A 23872-nucleotide genomic window follows, 5' to 3' on the forward strand; every position below is an offset into this window, starting at 1 on the left:
GATACACATAACCATTACTAAGAATATACATAGCCCCATCCAAGATACACATAACCATTACTAAGAATATACATAGCCCCTTCCAAGATACACATAACCATTACTAAGAATACACATAGCCCCTTCCAAGATACACATAACCATTACTAATAATATACATAGCCCCATCCAAGATACACATAACCATTACTAAGAATATACATAGCCCCTTCCAAGATACACATAACCATTACTAAGAATATACATAGCCCCTTCCAAGATACACATAACCATTACTAAGAATATACATAGCCCCATCCAAGATACACATAACCATTACTAAGAATATACATAGCCCCTTCCAAGATACACATAACCATTACTAAGAATATACATAGCCCCATCCAAGATACACATAACCATTACTAAGAATATACATAGCTCCTTCCAAGATACACATAACCATTACTAAGAATATACATAGCCCCTTCCAAGATACACATAACCATTACTAAGAATATACATAGCCCCATCCAAGATACACATAACCATTACTAAGAATATACATAGCCCCATCCAAGATACACATAACCATTACTAAGAATATACATAGCCGTATCCAAGATACACATAACCATTGATAAGAATACACATAGCCCCTTCCAAGATACACATAACCATTACTAAGTATATACATAGCCCCATCCAAGATACACATAACCATTGATAAGAATACACATAGCCCCTCCAAGATACACATAACCATTACTAATAATATACATAGCCCCTTCCAAGATACACATAACCATTACTAAGAATATACATAGCCCCTTCCAAGATACACATAACCATTACTAAGAATATACATAGCCCCTTCCAAGATACACATAACGATTACTAAGAATATACATAGCCCCTTCCAAGATACACATAACCATTGCTAAGAATATACATAGCTCCTTCCAAGATACTCATAACCAATACTGAGAATATACATAGCCCCTTCCAAGATACACATAACCATTACTAAGAATATACATTGCCCCTTCCAAGGTACACATAACCATTACTAAGAATATACATAGCCCCTTCCAAGATACACATAACCATTACTAATAATATATATAGCCCCATCCAAGATACACATAACCATTACTAATAATATACATAGCCCCTTCCAAGATACACATAACCATTACTAAGAATATACATAGCCCCTTCCAAGATACACATAACCATTACTAAGAATATACATAGCCCCATCCAAGATACACATAACCATTACTAAGAATATACATAGCCCCATCCAAGATACACATAACCATTACTAAGAATATACATAGCCCCTTCCAGGATACACATAACCATTACTAAGAATATACATAGCCCATTCCAAGATACACATAACCATTACTAAGAATATACATAGCCCCATCCAAGATACACATAACCATTACTAAGAATATACATAGCCCCTTCCAGGATACACATAACCATTACTAAGAATATACATAGCCCATTCCAAGATACACATAACCATTACTAAGAATATACACAGCCCCTTCCAAGATACACATAACCATTACTAAGAATATACATAGCCTCTTCCAGGATACACATAACCATTACTAAGAATACACATAGCCCCATCCAAGATACACATAACCATTACTAAGAATATACATAGCCCCTTCCAGGATACACATAACCATTACTAAGAATATACATAGCCCCTTCCAAGATACACATAACCATTGCTAAGTATATATATAGCCCCTTCCAAGATACACATAACCATTACTAATAATATACATAGCCCCATCCAAGATACACATAACCATTACTAATAATATACATAGCCCCATCCAAGATACACATAACCATTGCTAAGTATATATATAGCCCCATCCAAGATACACATAACCATTACTAAGAATATACATAGCCCCTTCCAAGATACACATAACCATTGCTAAGTATATATATAGCTCCTTCCAAGATACACATAACCATTACTAATAATATACATAGCCCCATCCAAGATACACATAACCATTACTAATAATATACATAGCCCCATCCAAGATACACATAACCATTACTAATAATATACATAGCCCCTTCCAAGATACACATAACCATTGCTAAGTATATGTATAGCCCCATCCAAGATACACATAACCATTGCTAAGTATATATAGAGCCCCTTCCAAGATACACATAACCATTACTAATAATATGCATAGCCCCATCCAAGATACACATAACCATTACTAATAATATACATAGCCCCATCCAAGATACACATAACCATTACTAATAATGTACATAGCCCCATCCAAGATACACATAACCATTACTAAGAATACACATAGCCCCTTCCAAGATACACATAACCATTACTAAGAATATTCATAGCCCCTTCTAAGATACACATAATCATTACTAAGAATATACATAGCCCCTTCTAAGATACACATAACCATTACTAAGAATATACATAGCCCCATCCAAGATACACATTACCATTACTAAGAATACACATAGCCCCTTCCAAGATACACATAACCATTACTAAGAATATACATAGCCCCATCCAAGATACACATAACCATTGCTAAGAATACACATAGCCCCTTCCAAGATACACATAACCATTACTAAGAATATACATAGCCCCATCCAAGATACACATAACCATTGCTAAGAATACATATAGCCCTATGCAAGAAACACGTAACCATTACTAAGAATACACATAGCCCCTTCCAAGATACACATAACCATTGCTAAGAATACACATAGCCCCATCTAAGATACACATAATCATTGCTAAGAATACACATAGCCCCATCCAAGATACACATAACCATTACTAAGAATATACATAGCCCCATCCAAGATACACATAACCATTACTAAGAATATACATAGCCCCGTCCAAGATACACATAACCATTACTAAGAATATACATAGCCCCTTCCAAGATACACATAACCATTACTAAGAATATACATAGCCCCGTCCAAGATACACATAACCATTACTAAGAATATACATAGCCCCTTCCAAGATACACATAACCATTACTAAGAATATACATAGCCCCTTCCAAGATACACATAACCATTACTAAGAATATACATATCCCCTTCCAAGATACACATAACCATTACTAAGAATATACATAGCCCCTTCCAAGATACACATAACCATTACTAAGAATATACATAGCCCCATCCAAGATACACATAACCATTACTAAGAATATACATAGCCCCTTCCAAGATACACATAACCATTACAAAGAATATACATAGCCCCTTCCAAGATACACATAACCATTACTAAGAACATACATAGCCCCATCCAAGATACACATAACCATTACCAAGAATATACATAGCCCCTTCCAAGGTACACATAACCATTACTAAGAATATACATAGCCCCTTCCAAGATACACATAACCATTACTAAGAATATACATAGCCCCATCCAAGATACACATAACCATTACTAAGAATATACATAGCCCCATCCAAGATACACATAACCATTACTAAGAATATACATAGCCCCTTCCAAGATACACATAACCATTACTAAGAATATACATAGCCCCATCCAAGATACAAATAACCATTACTAAGAATATACATAGCCCCTTCCAAGATACACATAACCATTACTAAGAATATACATAGCCCCTTCCAAGATACACATAACCATTAATAAGAATATACATAGCTCCTTCCAAGATACACATAACCATTACTAAGAATATACATAGCCCCTTCCAAGATACACATAACCATTACTAAGAATATACATAGCCCCTTCCAAGATACACATAACCATTACTAAGAATATACAAAGTCCCTTCCAAGATACACATAACCATTACTAAGAATATACATAGCCCCATCCAAGATACACATAACCATTGATAAGAATACACATAGCCCCTTCAAAGATACACATAACCATTACTAAGAATATACATAGTCCCATCCAAGACACACATAACCATTACTAAGAATATACATAGCCCCATTCAGGATACACATAACCATTGATAAGAATACACATAGCCCATTCCAAGATACACATAACCATTACTAATAGTACACATAGCCCCATCCAAGATACACATAACCATTACTAAGAATATACATAGCCCCATCCAAGATACACATAACCATTACTAAGAATATACATAGCCCCATCCAAGATACACATAACCATTACTAAGAATACACATAGCCCCATCCAAGATACACATAACCATTACTAAGAGTATACATAGCCCCATCCAAGATACACATTACCATTACTAAGAATATACATAGCCCCATCCAAGAGACACATAACCATTACTAAGAATATACATAGCCCCATCCAAGATACACATAACCATTACTAAGAATATACATAGCCCCTTCCAAGGTACACATAACCATTACTAAGAATATACATAGCCCCATCCAAGATACACATAACCATTACTAAGAATATACATAGCCCCTTCCAGGATACACATAACCATTACTAAGAATATACATAGCCCCATCCAAGATACACATAACCATTACTAAGAATATACATAGCTCCTTCCAAGATACTCATAACCAATACTGAGAATATATATAGTCCCATCCAAGATACACATAACCATTACTAAGAATATACATAGCCCCATCCAAGATACACATAACCATTACTAAGAATATACATAGCCCCTTCCAAGATACACATAACCATTACTAAGAATACACATAGCCCCTTCCATGATACACATAACCATTACTAATAATATACATAGCCCCATCCAAGATACACATAACCATTACTAAGAATATACATAGCCCCTTCCAAGATACACATAACCATTACTAAGAATATACATAGCCCCTTCCAAGATACACATAACCATTACTAAGAATATACATAGCCCCATCCAAGATACACATAACCATTACTAAGAATATACATAGCCCCTTCCAAGATACACATAACCATTACTAAGAATATACATAGCCCCATCCAAGATACACATAACCATTACTAAGAATATACATAGCTCCTTCCAAGATACACATAACCATTACTAAGAATATAGATAGCCCCTTCCAAGATACACATAACCATTACTAAGAATATACATAGCCCCATCCAAGATACACATAACCATTACTAAGAATATACATAGCCCCATCCAAGATACACATAACCATTACTAAGAATATACATAGCCGTATCCAAGATACACATAACCATTGATAAGAATACACATAGCCGTATCCAAGATACACATAACCATTACTAAGTATATACATAGCCCCATCCAAGATACACATAACCATTGATAAGAATACACATAGCCCCTCCAAGATACACATAACCATTACTAATAATATACATAGCCCCTTCCAAGATACACATAACCATTACTAAGAATATACATAGCCCCTTCCAAGATACACATAACCATTACTAAGAATATACATAGCCCCTTCCAAGATACACATAACGATTACTAAGAATATACATAGCCCCTTCCAAGATACACATAACCATTGCTAAGAATATACATAGCTCCTTCCAAGATACTCATAACCAATACTGAGAATATACATAGCCCCTTCCAAGATACACATAACCATTACTAAGAATATACATTGCCCCTTCCAAGGTACACATAACCATTACTAAGAATATACATAGCCCCTTCCAAGATACACATAACCATTACTAATAATATACATAGCCCCATCCAAGATACACATAACCATTACTAATAATATACATAGCCCCTTCCAAGATACACATAACCATTACTAAGAATATACATAGCCCCTTCCAAGATACACATAACCATTACTAAGAATATACATTGCCCCATCCAAGATACACATAACCATTACTAAGAATATACATAGCCCCATCCAAGATACACATAACCATTACTAAGAATATACATAGCCCCTTCCAGGATACACATAACCATTACTAAGAATATACATAGCCCATTCCAAGATACACATAACCATTACTAAGAATATACATAGCCCCATCCAAGATACACATAACCATTACTAAGAATATACATAGCCCCTTCCAGGATACACATAACCATTACTAAGAATATACATAGCCCATTCCAAGATACACATAACCATTACTAAGAATATACACAGCCCCTTCCAAGATACACATAACCATTACTAAGAATATACATAGCCTCTTCCAGGATACACATAACCATTACTAAGAATACACATAGCCCCATCCAAGATACACATAACCATTACTAAGAATATACATAGCCCCTTCCAGGATACACATAACCATTACTAAGAATATACATAGCCCCTTCCAAGATACACATAACCATTGCTAAGTATATATATAGCCCCTTCCAAGATACACATAACCATTACTAATAATATACATAGCCCCATCCAAGATACACATAACCATTACTAATAATATACATAGCCCCATCCAAGATACACATAACCATTGCTAAGTATATATATAGCCCCATCCAAGATACACATAACCATTACTAAGAATATACATAGCCCCTTCCAAGATACACATAACCATTGCTAAGTATATATATAGCTCCTTCCAAGATACACATAACCATTACTAATAATATACATAGCCCCATCCAAGATACACATAACCATTACTAATAATATACATAGCCCCATCCAAGATACACATAACCATTACTAATAATATACATAGCCCCTTCCAAGATACACATAACCATTGCTAAGTATATGTATAGCCCCATCCAAGATACACATAACCATTGCTAAGTATATATAGAGCCCCTTCCAAGATACATATAACCATTACTAATAATATGCATAGCCCCATCCAAGATACACATAACCATTACTAATAATATACATAGCCCCATCCAAGATACACATAACCATTACTAATAATGTACATAGCCCCATCCAAGATACACATAACCATTACTAAGAATACACATAGCCCCTTCCAAGATACACATAACCATTACTAAGAATATTCATAGCCCCTTCTAAGATACACATAATCATTACTAAGAATATACATAGCCCCTTCTAAGATACACATAACCATTACTAAGAATATACATAGCCCCATCCAAGATACACATTACCATTACTAAGAATACACATAGCCCCTTCCAAGATACACATAACCATTACTAAGAATATACATAGCCCCATCCAAGATACACATAACCATTGCTAAGAATACACATAGCCCTATGCAAGAAACACATAACCATTACTAAGAATACACATAGCCCCTTCCAAGATACACATAACCATTGCTAAGAATACACATAGCCCCATCTAAGATACACATAATCATTGCTAAGAATACACATAGCCCCATCCAAGATACACATAACCATTACTAAGAATATACATAGCCCCATCCAAGGTACACATAACCATTGCTAAGAATACACATAGTCCCATCCAAGATACACATAACCATTACTAAGAATACACATAGCCCCTTCCAAGATACACATAACCATTACTAAGAATATACATAGCCCCGTCCAAGATACACATAACCATTACTAAGAATATACATAGCCCCTTCCAAGATACACATAACCATTACTAAGAATATACATAGTCCCAACCAAGATACACATAACCATTACTAAGAATATACATATCCACTTCCAAGATACACATAACCATTACTAAGAATATACATAGCCCCTTCCAAGATACACATAACCATTACTAAGAATATACATAGCCCCATCCAAGATACACATAACCATTACTAAGAATATACATAGCCCCTTCCAAGATACACATAACCATTACAAAGAATATACATAGCCCCTTCCAAGATACACATAACCATTACTAAGAACATACATAGCCCCATCCAAGATACACATAACCATTACTAAGAATATACATAGCCCCTTCCAAGATACACATAACCATTACTAAGAATATACATAGCCCCATCCAAGATACACATAACCATTACCAAGAATATACATAGCCCCTTCCAAGGTACACATAACCATTACTAAGAATATACATAGCCCCTTCCAAGATACACATAACCATTACTAAGAATATACATAGCCCCATCCAAGATACACATAACCATTACTAAGAATATACATAGCCCCATCCAAGATACACATAACCATTACTAAGAATATACATAGCCCCTTCCAAGATACACATAACCATTACTAAGAATATACATAGCCCCATCCAAGATACAAATAACCATTACTAAGAATATACATAGCCCCTTCCAAGATACACATAACCATTACTAAGAATATACATAGCCCCTTCCAAGATACACATAACCATTAATAAGAATATACATAGCTCCTTCCAAGATACACATAACCATTACTAAGAATATACATAGCCCCTTCCAAGATACACATAACCATTACTAAGAATATACATAGCCCCTTCCAAGATACACATAACCATTACTAAGAATATACAAAGTCCCTTCCAAGATACACATAACCATTACTAAGAATATACATAGCCCCATCCAAGATACACATAACCATTGATAAGAATACACATAGCCCCTTCAAAGATACACATAACCATTACTAAGAATATACATAGTCCCATCCAAGACACACATAACCATTACTAAGAATATACATAGCCCCATTCAGGATACACATAACCATTGATAAGAATACACATAGCCCATTCCAAGATACACATAACCATTACTAATAGTACACATAGCCCCATCCAAGATACACATGACCATTGCTAAGAATATAAATAGCTCCATCCAAGATACACATAACCATTACTAAGAATATACATAGCCCCTTCCAAGATACACATAACCATTACTAAGAATATACATAGCCCCTTCCAAGATACACATAACCATTACTAAGAATATACATAGCCCCTTCCAAGATACACATAACCATTACTAAGAATATACATAGCCTCTTCCAAGATACACATAACCATTGATAAGAATACACATAGCCCCTTCCAAGGTACACATAACCATTACTAAGAATATACATAGCCCCTTCCAGGATACACATAACCATTACTAAGAATATACATAGCCCCATCCAAGATACACATAACCATTACTAAGAATATACATAGCCCCTTCCAAGATACACATAACCATTACTAAGAATACACATAGCCCCATCCAAGATACACATAACCATTGATAAGAATATACATAGCCCCTTCCAAGGTACACATAACCATTACTAAGAATATACATAGCCCCTTCCAAGGTACACATAACCATTACTAAGAATATACATAGCCCCATCCAAGATACACATAACCATTACTAAGAATATACATAGCCCCTTCCAAGATACACATAACCATTACTAAGAATATACATAGCCCCATCCAAGATACACATAACCATTACTAAGAATATACATAGCCCCTTCCAAGGTACACATAACCATTACTAAGAATATACATAGCCCCTTCCAAGGTACACATAACCATTACTAAGAATATACATAGCCCATTCCAAGATACACATAACCATTAATAAGAATATACATAGCCCCATCCAAGATACACATAACCATTACTAAGAATATACATAGCCCCTTCCAAGGTACACATAACTATTACTAAGAATATACATAGCCCCTTCCAAGGTACACATAACCATTACTAAGAATATACATAGCCCATTCCAAGATACACATAACCATTAATAAGAATATACATAGCCCCTTCCAAGATACACATAACCATTACTAAGAATACACATAGCCCCTTCCAAGGTACACATAACCATTACTAAGAATATACATAGCCCCTTCCAAGATACACATAACCATTACTAAGAATATACATAGCCCCTTCCAAGATACACATAACCATTACTAAGAATAAACATAGCCCCTTCCAAGATACACATAACCATTACTAAGAATATACATAGCCCCATCCAAGATACACATAACCATTACTAAGAATATATACATAGCCCCTTCCAAGATATACATAACCATTACTAAGAATATACATAGCCCCATCCAAGATACACATAACCATTACTAAGAATATACATAGCCCCATTCAGGATACACATAACCATTACTAAAAATATACATAGCCCCATTCAGGATACACATAACCATTGATAAGAATACACATAGCCCATTCCAAGATACACATAACCATTACTAAGAATACACATAGCCCCTTCCAAGATACACATAACCATTACTAAGAATATACATAGCCCCTTCCAAGATACACATAACCATTGCTAAGAATATACATAGCCCCTTCTAAGATACACATAACCATTACTAAGAATATACATAGCCCCATTCAGGATACACATAACCATTGATAAGAATATACATAGCCCCATCCAAGATACACATAACCATTACTAAGAATATACATAGCCCCATCCAAGATACACATAACCATTACTAAGAATATACATAGCCACATTCAGGATACACATAGCCATTATTAAGAATATACATAGCCCCATTCAGGATACACATAACCATTACTAAGAATATACATAGCCCCTTCCAAGATACACATAACCGTTACTATAAATATACATAGCCCCTTCCAAGATACACATAACCACTACTAAGAATATACATATCCCCTTCTAAGATACACATAACCATTACTAAGAATATACATAGCCCCATTCAGGATACACATAACCATTGATAAGAATATACATAGCCCCATCCAAGATACACATAACCATTACTAAGAATATACATAGCCCCTTCCAAGATACACATAACCATTACTAAGAATATACATAGCCCCTTCCAAGATACACATAACCATTACTAAGAATATACATAGCCCCTTCCAAGATATACATAACCATTACTAAGAATATACATAGCCCCTTCTAAGATACACATAACCATTACTAAGAATATACATAGCCCCATTCAGGATACACATAACCATTGATAAGAATATACATAGCCCCATCCAAGATACACATAACCATTACTAAGAATATACATAGCCCCTTCCAAGATACACATAACCATTGCTAAGAATATACATAGCCCCTTCTAAGATACACATAACCATTACTAAGAATATGCATAGCCCCATTCAGGATACACATAACCATTGATAAGAATATACATAGCCCCATCCAAGATACACATAACCATTACTAAGAATATACATAGCCCCATCCAAGATACACATAACCATTACTAAGAATATACATAGCCCCATCCAAGATACACATAACCATTACTAAGAATATACATAGCCCCTTCCAAGATACACATAACCATTACTAAGAATATACATAGCCCCTTCCAAGATACACATAACCATTACTAAGAATATACATAGCCCCTTCCAAGATATACATAACCATTACTAAGAATATACATAGCCCCTTCCAAGATACACATAACCATTACTACGAATATACATAGCCCCATTCAGGATACACATAACCATTGATAAGAATATACATAGCCCCATCCAAGATACACATAACCATTACTAAGAATATACATAGCCCCTTCCAAGATACACATAACCATTACTAAGAATATACATAGCCCCATCCAAGATACACATAACCATTGCTAAGAATATACATAGCCCCTTCCAAGATACACATAACCATTACTAAGAATATACATAGCCCCATCCAAGATACACATAACCATTACTAAGAATATACATAGCCCCATCCAAGATACACATAACCATTACTAAGAATATACATAGCCCCTTCCAAGATACACATAACCATTACTAAGAATATACATAGCCCCATCCAAGATACACATAACCATTACTAAGAATATACATAGCCCCTTCCAAGATACACATAACCATTACTAAGAATATACATAGCTCCTTCCAAGATACTCATAACCAATACTGAGAATATATATAGCCCCAACCAAGATACACATAACCATTACTAAGAATATACATAGCCCCATCCAAGATACACATAACCATTACTAAGAATATACATAGCCCCTTCCAAGATACACATAACCATTACTAAGAATACACATAGCCCCTTCCAAGATACACATAACCATTACTAATAATATACATAGCCCCATCCAAGATACACATAACCATTACTAATAATATACATAGCCCCTTCCAAGATACACATAACCATTACTAAGAATATACATAGCCCCTTCCAAGATACACATAACCATTACTAAGAATATACATAGCCCCATCCAAGATACACATAACCATTACTAAGAATATACATAGCCCCATCCAAGATACACATAACCATTACTAAGAATATACATAGCCCCTTCCAGGATACACATAACCATTACTAAGAATATACATAGCCCATTCCAAGATACACATAACCATTACTAAGAATATACATAGCCCCCATCCAAGATACACATAACCATTACTAAGAATATACATAGCCCCTTCCAGGATACACATAACCATTACTAAGAATATACATAGCCCATTCCAAGATACACATAACCATTACTAAGTATATACACAGCCCCTTCCAAGATACACATAACCATTACTAAGAATATACATAGCCCCATCCAAGATACACATAACCATTACTAAGAATATACATAGCCCCATCCAAGATACACATAACCATTACTAAGAATACACATAGCCCCATCCAAGATACACATAACCATTACTAAGAGTATACATAGCCCCATCCAAGATACACATAACCATTACTAAGAATATACATAGCCCCATCCAAGATACACATAACCATTACTAAGAATATACATAGCCCCTTCCAAGAGACACATAACCATTACTAAGAATATACATAGCCCCATCCAAGATACACATAACCATTACTAAGAATATACATAGCCCCTTCCAGGATACACATAACCATTACTAAGAATATACATAGCCCCTTCCAGGATACACATAACCATTACTAAGAATATGCATAGCCCCATCCAAGATACACATAACCATTACTAAGAATATACATAGCTCGTTCCAAGATACTCATAACCAATACTGAGAATATATATAGCCCCATCCAAGATACACATAACCATTACTAAGAATATACATAGCCCCATCCAAGATACACATAACCATTACTAAGAATATACATAGCCCCTTCCAAGATATACATAACCATTACTAAGAATACACATAGCCCCTTCCAAGATACACATAACCATTACTAATAATATACATAGCCCCATCCAAGATACACATAACCATTACTAATAATATACATAGCCCCTTCCAAGATACACATAACCATTACTAAGAATATACATAGCTCCTTCCAAGATACTCATAACCAATACTGAGAATATATATAGCCCCATCCAAGATACACATAACCATTACTAAGAATATACATAGCCCCATCCAAGATACACATAACCATTACTAAGAATATACATAGCCCCTTCCAAGATACACATAACCATTACTAAGAATACACATAGCCCCTTCCAAGATACACATAACCATTACTAATAATATACATAGCCCCATCCAAGATACACATAACCATTACTAATAATATACATAGCCCCTTCCAAGATACACATAACCATTACTAAGAATATACATAGCCCCTTCCAAGATACACATAACCATTACTAAGAATATACATAGCCCCATCCAAGATACACATAACCATTACTAAGAATATACATAGCCCCATCCAAGATACACATAACCATTACTAAGAATATACATAGCCCCTTCCAGGATACACATAATCATTACTAAGAATATACATAGCCCATTCCAAGATACACATAACCATTACTAAGAATATACATAGCCCCATCCAAGATACACATAACCATTACTAAGAATATACATAGCCCCTTCCAGGATACACATAACCATTACTAAGAATATACATAGCCCATTCCAAGATACACATAACCATTACTAAGAATATACACAGCCCCTTCCAAGATACACATAACCATTACTAAGAATATACATAGCCCCATCCAAGATACACATAACCATTACTAAGAATATACATAGCCCCATCCAAGATACACATAACCATTACTAAGAATACACATAGCCCCATCCAAGATACACATAACCATTACTAAGAGTATACATAGCCCCATCCAAGATACACATAACCATTACTAAGAATATACATAGCCCCATCCAAGATACACATAACCATTACTAAGAATATACATAGCCCCATCCAAGATACACATAACCATTACTAAGAATATACATAGCCCCTTCCAAGATACACATAACCATTACTAAGAATATACATAGCCCCTTCCAAGATACACATAACCATTACTAAGAATATACATAGCCCCATCCAAGATACACATAACCATTACTAAGAATATACATAGCCCCTTCCAGGATACACATAACCATTACTAAGAATATACATAGCCCCATCCAAGATACACATAACCATTACTAAGAATATACATAGCTCCTTCCAAGATACTCATAACCAATACTGAGAATATATATAGTCCCATCCAAGATACACATAACCATTACTAAGAATATACATAGCCCCATCCAAGATACACATAACCATTACTAAGAATATACATAGCCCCTTCCAAGATACACATAACCATTACTAAGAATACACATAGCCCCTTCCAAGATACACATAACCATTACTAATAATATACATAGCCCCTTCCAAGATACACATAACCATTACTAACAATATACATAGCCCCTTCCAAGATACACATAACCATTACTAAGAATATACATAGCCCCTTCCAAGATACACATAACCATTACTAAGAATATACATAGCCCCATCCAAGATACACATAACCATTACTAAGAATATACATAGCCCCTTCCAAGATACACATAACCATTACTAAGAATATACATAGCCCCATCCAAGATACACATAACCATTACTAAGAATATACATAGCTCCTTCCAAGATACACATAACCATTACTAAGAATATACATAGCCCCTTCCAAGATACACATAACCATTACTAAGAATATACATAGCCCCATCCAAGATACACATAACCATTACTAAGAATATACATAGCCCCATCCAAGATACACATAACCATTACTAAGAATATACATAGCCGTATCCAAGATACACATAACCATTGATAAGAATACACATAGCCCCTTCCAAGATACACATAACCATTACTAAGTATATACATAGCCCCATCCAAGATACACATAACCATTGATAAGAATACACATAGCCCCTCCAAGATACACATAACCATTACTAATAATATACATAGCCCCTTCCAAGATACACATAACCATTACTAAGAATATACATAGCCCCTTCCAAGATACACATAACCATTACTAAGAATATACATAGCCCCTTCCAAGATACACATAACGATTACTAAGAATATACATAGCCCCTTCCAAGATACACATAACCATTGCTAAGAATATACATAGCTCCTTCCAAGATACTCATAACCAATACTGAGAATATACATAGCCCCTTCCAAGATACACATAACCATTACTAAGAATATACATTGCCCCTTCCAAGGTACACATAACCATTACTAAGAATATACATAGCCCCTTCCAAGATACACATAACCATTAATAAGAATATACATAGCCCTTTCCAAGATACACATAACCATTACTAAGAATATACATAGCCCCATCCAAGATAACATAACCATTACTAAGAATATACATAGCCCCTTCCAAGATACACATAACAATTACTAAGAATATACATAGCCCCTTCCAAGATACACATAACCATTACTAAGAATATACATAGCCCCTTCCAAGATACACATAACCATTACTAAGTATATACATAGCCCCTTCCAAGATACACATAACCATTACTAATAATATACATAGCCTCTTCCAAGATACACATAACCATTACTAAGAATATACATAGCCCCATCCAAGATACACATAACCATTACTAAGAATACACATAGCCCCATCCAAGATACACATAACCATTACTAAGAGTATACATAGCCCCATCCAAGATACACATAACCATTACTAAGAATATACATAGCCCCATCCAAGATACACATAACCATTACTAAGAATATACATAGCCCCATCCAAGATACACATAACCATTACTAAGAATATACATAGCCCCTTCCAAGATACACATAACCATTACTAAGAATATACATAGCCCCTTCCAAGATACACATAACCATTACTAAGAATATACATAGCCCCATCCAAGATACACATAACCATTACTAAGAATATACATAGCCCCTTCCAGGATACACATAACCATTACTAAGAATATACATAGCCCCATCCAAGATACACATAACCATTACTAAGAATATACATAGCTCCTTCCAAGATACTCATAACCAATACTGAGAATATATATAGTCCCATCCAAGATACACATAACCATTACTAAGAATATACATAGCCCCATCCAAGATACACATAACCATTACTAAGAATATACATAGCCCCTTCCAAGATACACATAACCATTACTAAGAATACACATAGCCCCTTCCAAGATACACATAACCATTACTAATAATATACATAGCCCCTTCCAAGATACACATAACCATTACTAACAATATACATAGCCCCTTCCAAGATACACATAACCATTACTAAGAATATACATAGCCCCTTCCAAGATACACATAACCATTACTAAGAATATACATAGCCCCATCCAAGATACACATAACCATTACTAAGAATATACATAGCCCCTTCCAAGATACACATAACCATTACTAAGAATATACATAGCCCCATCCAAGATACACATAACCATTACTAAGAATATACATAGCTCCTTCCAAGATACACATAACCATTACTAAGAATATACATAGCCCCTTCCAAGATACACATAACCATTACTAAGAATATACATAGCCCCATCCAAGATACACATAACCATTACTAAGAATATACATAGCCCCATCCAAGATACACATAACCATTACTAAGAATATACATAGCCGTATCCAAGATACACATAACCATTGATAAGAATACACATAGCCCCTTCCAAGATACACATAACCATTACTAAGTATATACATAGCCCCATCCAAGATACACATAACCATTGATAAGAATACACATAGCCCCTCCAAGATACACATAACCATTACTAATAATATACATAGCCCCTTCCAAGATACACATAACCATTACTAAGAATATACATAGCCCCTTCCAAGATACACATAACCATTACTAAGAATATACATAGCCCCTTCCAAGATACACATAACGATTACTAAGAATATACATAGCCCCTTCCAAGATACACATAACCATTGCTAAGAATATACATAGCTCCTTCCAAGATACTCATAACCAATACTGAGAATATACATAGCCCCTTCCAAGATACACATAACCATTACTAAGAATATACATTGCCCCTTCCAAGGTACACATAACCATTACTAAGAATATACATAGCCCCTTCCAAGATACACATAACCATTAATAAGAATATACATAGCCCTTTCCAAGATACACATAACCATTACTAAGAATATACATAGCCCCATCCAAGATAACATAACCATTACTAAGAATATACATAGCCCCTTCCAAGATACACATAACAATTACTAAGAATATACATAGCCCCTTCCAAGATACACATAACCATTACTAAGAATATACATAGCCCCTTCCAAGATACACATAACCATTACTAAGTATATACATAGCCCCTTCCAAGATACACATAACCATTACTAATAATATACATAGCCTCTTCCAAGATACACATAACCATTACTAAGAATATACATAGCCCCTTCCAAGATACACATAACCATTACTAAGAATATACATAGCCCCTTCCAAGATACACATAACCATTACTAAGAATATACATAGCCCCTTCCAAGATACACATAACCATTACTAAGAATATACATAGCCCCTTCCAAGGTACACATAACCTTTACTAAGAATATACATAGCTCCTTCCAAGATACACATAACCATTACTAAGAATATACATAGCCCCTTCCAAGATACACATAACCATTACTAAGAATATACATAGCCCCATCCAAGATACACATAACCATTACTAAGAATATACATAGCCCCATCCAAGATACACATAACCATTACTAAGAATATACATAGCCCCATCCAAGATACACATAACCATTGATAAGAATATACATAGCCCCATCCAAGATACACATAACCATTACTAAGAATATACATAGCCCCATCCAAGATACACATAACCATTACTAAGAATATACATAGCCCCATCCAAGATACACATAACCATTACTAAGAATATATACATAGCCCCATTCAGGATACACGTAACCATTGATAAGAATACACATAGCCCCTTCCAAGATACACATAACCATTGCTAAGAATATACATAGTCCCATCCAAGATACACATAACCATTACTAAGAATATACATAGCCCCTGCCAAGATACACATAACCATTACTAAGAATATACATAGCCCCATCCAAGATACACATAACCATTACTAAGAATATACATAGCCCTTTCCAAGATACACATAACCATTACTAAGAATATATATAGCCCCTTCCAAGATACACATAACCATTGCAAAGAATATACATAGCCCCTTCCAAGGTACACATAACCATTACTAAGAATATACATAGCCCCTTCCAAGATACACATAACCATTACTAAGAATATACATAGCCCCTTCCAAGATACACATAACCATTACTAAGAATATACATAGCTCCTTCCAAGATACACATAACCATTAATAAGAATATACATAGCCCTTTCCAAGATACACATAACCATTACTAAGAATATACATAGCCCCTTCCAAGATACACATAACCATTACTAAGAATATACATAGCCCCATCCAAGATACACATAACCATTACTAAGAATATACATAGCCCCATCCAAGATACACATAACCATTACTAAGAATATACATAGTCCCATCCAAGATACACATAACCATTACTAAGAATATACATAGTCCCATCCAAGATACACATAACCATTACTAATAATATACATAGCCTCTTCCAAGATACACATAACCATTACTAAGAATATACATAGCCCATTCCAAGATACACATAACCATTACTAATAATATACATAGCCTCTTCCAAGATACACATAACCATTACTAAGAATATACATAGCCCCTTCCAAGATACACATAACCATTACTAAGAATATACATAGCCCCATCCAAGATACACATAACCATTACTAAGTATATACATAGTCCCATCCAAGATACACATAACCATTACTAAGAATATACATAGCTCCTTCCAAGGTACACATAACCATTACTAAGAATATACATAGCCCCTTCCAAGATACACATAACCATTACTAAGAATATACATAGCCCCTTCCAAGATACACATAACCATTACTAATAATATACATAGCCTCTTCCAAGATACACATAACCATTACTAAGTATATACATAGTCCCATCCAAGATACACATAACCATTACTAAGAATATACATAGCTCCTTCCAAGGTACACATAACCATTACTAAGAATATACATAGCCCCTTCCAAGATACACATAACCATTACTAATAATATACATAGCCTCTTCCAAGATACACATAACCATTACTAAGTATATACATAGTCCCATCCAAGATACACATAACCATTACTAAGAATATACATAGCTCCTTCCAAGGTACACATAACCATTACTAAGAATATACATAGCCCCTTCCAAGATACACATAACCATTACTAATAATATACATAGCCTCTTCCAATATACACATAACCATTACTAAGAATATACATAGCTCCTTCCAAGGTACACATAACCATTACTAAGAATATACATAGCCCCTTCCAAGATACACATAACCATTACTAATAATATACATAGCCCCTTCCAGGATACACATAACCATTACTAAGAATATACATAGCCCCATCCAAGATACACATAACCATTACTAAGAATATACATATCCCCTTCCAAGATACACATAACCATTACTAAGTATATACATAGCCCCTTCCAAGATACACATAACCATTACTAAGAATATACATAGCCCCTTCCAAGATACACATAAGCATTGCAAAGAATATACATAGCCCCATCCAAGATACACATAACCATTACTAATAATATACATAGCCTCTTCCAAGATACACATAACCATTACTAAGAATATACATAGCCCCTTCCAAGATACACATAACCATTACTAAGAATATACATAGCCCCATCCAAGATACACATAACCATTACTAATAATATACATAGCCCCATCCAAGATACACATAACCATTACTAAGAATATACATAGCCCCATCCAAGATACACATAACCATTACTAAGAATATACATAGCCTCTTCCAAGATACACATAACCATTACTAATAATATACATAGCCTCTTCCAAGATACACATAACCATTACTAAGAATATACATAGCCCCTTCCAAGATACACATAACCATTACTAAGAATATACATAGCCCATTCCAAGATACACATAACCATTACTAAGAATATACATAGCTCCTTCCAAGGTACACATAACCATTACTAAGAATATACATAGCCCCTTCCAAGATACACATAACCATTACTAAGAATATACATAGCTCCTTCCAAGATACACATAACCATTACTAAGAATATACATAGCCCCATCCAAGATACACATAACCATTACTAAGAATATACATAGCTCCTTCCAAGGTACACATAACCATTACTAAGAATATACATAGCCCCTTCCAAGATACACATAACCATTACTAAGAATATACATAGCTCCTTCCAAGATACACATAACCATTACTAAGAATATACATAGCCCCATCCAAGATACACATAACCATTACTAAGAATATACATAGCTCCTTCCAAGGTACACATAACCATTACTAAGAATATACATAGCCCCTTCCAAGATACACATAACCATTAATAAGAATATACATAGCCCCATCCAAGATACACATAACCATTACTAAGAATATATATAGCCTCTTCCAAGATACACATAACCATTACTAAGAATATACATAGCCCCATCCAAGATACACATAACCATTACTAAGAATATACATAGCCCCTTCCAAGATACACATAACCATTACTAATAATATACATAGCCCATTCCAAGATACACATAACCATTACTAAGAATATACATAGCCCCTTCCAGGATACACATAACCATTACTAAGAATATACATAGCCCCTTCCAAGATACACATAACCATTACTAATAATATACATAGCCTCTTCCAATATACACATAACCATTACTAAGAATATACATAGCCCCTTCCAAGATACACATAACCATTACTAAGTATATACATAGCTCCTTCCAAGATACACATAACCATTACTAAGAATATACATAGCCCCTTCCAAGATACACATAACCATTACTAAGTATATACATAGCTCCTTCCAAGATACACATAACCATTACTAAGAATATACATAGCCCCTTCCAAGATACACATAACCATTACTAAGTATATACATAGCTCCTTCCAAGATACACATAACCATTACTAAGAATATACATAGCCCCTTCCAAGATACACATAACCATTACTAAGAATATACATAGCTCCTTCCAAGGTACACATAACCATTACTAAGAATATACATAGCCTCTTCCAATATACACATAACCATTACTAAGAATATACATAGCTCCTTCCAAGGTACACATAACCATTACTAAGAATATACATAGCCCCTTCCAAGATACACATAACCATTACTAATAATATACATAGCCCCTTCCAGGATACACATAACCATTACTAAGAATATACATAGCCCCATCCAAGATACACATAACCATTACTAAGAATATACATATCCCCTTCCAAGATACACATAACCATTACTAAGTATATACATAGCCCCTTCCAAGATACACATAACCATTACTAAGAATATACATAGCCCCTTCCAAGATACACATAAGCATTGCAAAGAATATACATAGCCCCATCCAAGATACACATAACCATTACTAATAATATACATAGCCTCTTCCAAGATACACATAACCATTACTAAGAATATACATAGCCCCTTCCAAGATACACATAACCATTACTAAGAATATACATAGCCCCATCCAAGATACACATAACCATTACTAATAATATACATAGCCCCATCCAAGATACACATAACCATTACTAAGAATATACATAGCCCCATCCAAGATACACATAACCATTACTAAGAATATACATAGCCTCTTCCAAGATACACATAACCATTACTAATAATATACATAGCCTCTTCCAAGATACACATAACCATTACTAAGAATATACATAGCCCCTTCCAAGATACACATAACCATTACTAAGAATATACATAGCCCATTCCAAGATACACATAACCATTACTAAGAATATACATAGCTCCTTCCAAGGTACACATAACCATTACTAAGAATATACATAGCCCCTTCCAAGATACACATAACCATTACTAAGAATATACATAGCTCCTTCCAAGATACACATAACCATTACTAAGAATATACATAGCCCCATCCAAGATACACATAACCATTACTAAGAATATACATAGCTCCTTCCAAGGTACACATAACCATTACTAAGAATATACATAGCCCCTTCCAAGATACACATAACCATTACTAAGAATATACATAGCTCCTTCCAAGATACACATAACCATTACTAAGAATATACATAGCCCCATCCAAGATACACATAACCATTACTAAGAATATACATAGCTCCTTCCAAGGTACACATAACCATTACTAAGAATATACATAGCCCCTTCCAAGATACACATAACCATTAATAAGAATATACATAGCCCCATCCAAGATACACATAACCATTACTAAGAATATATATAGCCTCTTCCAAGATACACATAACCATTACTAAGAATATACATAGCCCCATCCAAGATACACATAACCATTACTAAGAATATACATAGCCCCTTCCAAGATACACATAAGCATTGCAAAGAATATACATAGCCCCATCCAAGATACACATAACCATTACTAATAATATACATAGCCTCTTCCAAGATACACATAACCATTACTAAGAATATACATAGCCCCTTCCAAGATACACATAACCATTACTAAGAATATACATAGCCCCATCCAAGATACACATAACCATTACTAATAATATACATAGCCCCATCCAAGATACACATAACCATTACTAAGAATATACATAGCCCCATCCAAGATACACATAACCATTACTAAGAATATACATAGCCTCTTCCAAGATACACATAACCATTACTAATAATATACATAGCCTCTTCCAAGATACACATAACCATTACTAAGAATATACATAGCCCCTTCCAAGATACACATAACCATTACTAAGAATATACATAGCCCATTCCAAGATACACATAACCATTACTAAGAATATACATAGCTCCTTCCAAGGTACACATAACCATTACTAAGAATATACATAGCCCCTTCCAAGATACACATAACCATTACTAAGAATATACATAGCTCCTTCCAAGATACACATAACCATTACTAAGAATATACATAGCCCCATCCAAGATACACATAACCATTACTAAGAATATACATAGCTCCTTCCAAGGTACACATAACCATTACTAAGAATATACATAGCCCCTTCCAAGATACACATAACCATTACTAAGAATATACATAGCTCCTTCCAAGATACACATAACCATTACTAAGAATATACATAGCCCCATCCAAGATACACATAACCATTACTAAGAATATACATAGCTCCTTCCAAGGTACACA

This window comes from Saccoglossus kowalevskii, chromosome 21, assembly GCF_978046115.1.
Source record: "Saccoglossus kowalevskii chromosome 21, keSacKowa6.1, whole genome shotgun sequence".
Lineage (NCBI taxonomy): Eukaryota > Metazoa > Hemichordata > Enteropneusta > Harrimaniidae > Saccoglossus > Saccoglossus kowalevskii.